Raw genomic sequence first — 2,478 nt, forward strand, 5'->3', positions numbered from 1 at the left:
GGTCAAAGCTTTTTGGCCTCCCAGCATGAAACGGGCCCATCCATATATCCCCGTCTCCTGGCTCAGGCAAATCAGTTTTTTGTTTGGTGCGGCAGGAGCCGGACCATGGTCAGAGGGCTGCTGGTTTTTAGCAGCCCTAAGCTTTCTTATTTTATTTTTATAGTCTTACTATTTTTTCTTGAGTGATCTTTCTAAAAAGCGTCTTATATGTACCTTAGAAAGAGTCGCTCCAACAACTCTCCGCTGGGCTGCAACAAAGCTTACCCACAAGTACAGTGCTGTTTCGGTGGGCGTCTGTGTCGGATATACTAGTAGGTCCAGCAGACGTTACCAGGCTGTGGCCAGAGCATGGGGAGAAGGTAAGGCATCGGTTTCGCTTAGAAGGGGAATATGGACACAGTCGCACTGTTTTGGGAGGAGACTACGAAACATTCGCTGACTCAGCTGCCACCTCGGGAGCACCAGCGCTAGGCCTTAGGGATCAGAGGCTCTAGGAATAGTATGAAGCCGAGATCCCTAGGGTTGATGTCAGCAGTGGGGAGTCCGATGCTATCCTGGGTACCCCTCCCCCGGTTCATGACTAGTTTCCTCTGAGTATCCCGCCATGAACTTTTTCCCGCTTCCGTCTCAGATTATTATTTTTTTTTTTTTATTTGAAGCCCGAGGTGCGGTGCTTCATCACCCAGTGTCTGTGACCAAACGTGCTGGGGGCATAGGTTCTTGGACCCTCTCCCAAAGGAGAAGGGCCCCGTTACTCCTCTATCCCTCAGAGCCAAAAGGCCTACTGAGGGAACAAAAGGACTGTGGGTCCCCCTTTGCCGAAGCGCAGGGGAACCCTCGGGTGTCCCCAGGGTTGGCCGAAGCGTCCCCCTGGGGACCGATAACTGCGTCTGGTCCTCCCCCCGTGGAGAGGACCTCAGCAACGAAGAGGAGAGGGCGGCCCATAAGGGTCTCACCTAAACCCCAAACAAAAAACGTGAATGTGACACACTACACACTACGAAAAACAGAAATAAGTGCTAATGCTTGTGCAAGTGCAAGTGCAAAAACATATGTGGGCATAAATAAATAAATAGACCCCAGCCAGAAGGCCGGGGGTGGGTAAAAAATGATCCTTGCCCTAGCCAAAAGGCCAGGGCAAAGGACGTGGTGCACCAGAAGTTGGGGAGGTGAGCAGTGCAAAGTGACTTACTGTGCACATGGTGAGATCCTTACACCAGTGCGGGTTCAGGCACCCCTGGCTCCCCGTGCCAGGGGCACGTTTCACCTCGAGCTTCTAAGCAGCTTCCAGCCTCTCAGCCAGACCAAGCTTCGTACTGCTCTATGCCACGGTAAACCCCCAGTACGAGAGTAGGTACTAGACCAGGCTGTTCCTAAACAACGTAAGGGTTCCATCAGCCCATATGAAGATAGGAATACTCAGCCCGGTTTTTCTCCAATCTCAACTAGGGGCCTTGCCAGTCCCCGTCCGAGGCGGATACTAGACCAGGCCATTACCCTAATCAGCGCAAGTAGACATCCTAGACGCTGTAGGGCACTGAGCCATGGTTTTTCTCCATCCTCGACCAGAGACCTTCCTCACCCCGGCACGGTACTCCACAGGGTGTTTCTCCATTCCACATCTAGGAACCTCTCACGCTCCTAGTGTAAGAACAGGTACTCCACCCCATGTTTCTCTACCGCAGATACTCCACCGGGCCGCTCCCTATACCACATAGGGTTGAATTATTCCCCCATGCAGTAGGGATGACCGGCCCGGTTTTTCTCCACTGATAAGAACAGATACTACACTTGATCTTAGCCAAAAGGCCGAGAAGCGATCTCAGATGCTGTACATGAAGGGGACCCAGTCGCAGCATAGGCTGTGTGACTGGTGCATCTGTGTTCACTGAGCATCTGTGTTCACTATAGGTTCATGGAGAGGCAGTGTACACTAGTAGTGTCTGGATGCACTCAGCGTTCAAAAACGTATTGACCGGTCCTGGAAGCAAGGTGAGTCTTCCTGTATTCCACTCTACTGAATACAGGTAATACAGCACTAAGTCTCTACCTTTTTGAGTATGAATAGTTAGATAAGTGCCTATTGCATATGAGTCTGTATACTATTACTGTTGTTTCTTTCGCTATGCGTCTGAATATGGTAGATCTGTTTAATCATGATTCAGTAATATGTTCTCCTACATACTTGAAGTGTAGGTGTAGTTGATGATGTGTTCATATTGCTTATTATACTAATGTATAACATGTGACTGACTGCTAATGTGATTGCTGACTTTACTATATATTCTGTCAGTTGTCTATTCCGATCCTCAATGCTGGTGCATGGGTAGGGTCAGATTGTAGGTCACTTTAAAAAGCTTAAAGTGATTACAGTCAGAAATTGTGTAGTACACTGTGGAAGTGTATATTTATCATGTCTAAGAGCGGCAAAGGTTAGGAAGATACACTCACGGCAACACCAACACTCATATCATGTTT

The 2,478-nt window shown here is 49.1% G+C and overlaps 1 pseudogene; it reads right to left on the minus strand.

Moving 5' to 3' along the window:
• Positions 1-1,714: 1,714 nt before the first annotated feature.
• Positions 1,715-1,821, minus strand: LOC134938208 (U2 spliceosomal RNA; annotated as a pseudogene).
• Positions 1,822-2,478: the final 657 nt, after the last annotated feature.

This window comes from Pseudophryne corroboree, chromosome 6, assembly GCF_028390025.1.
Source record: "Pseudophryne corroboree isolate aPseCor3 chromosome 6, aPseCor3.hap2, whole genome shotgun sequence".
NCBI classification, from domain to species: Eukaryota; Metazoa; Chordata; class Amphibia; order Anura; family Myobatrachidae; genus Pseudophryne; species Pseudophryne corroboree.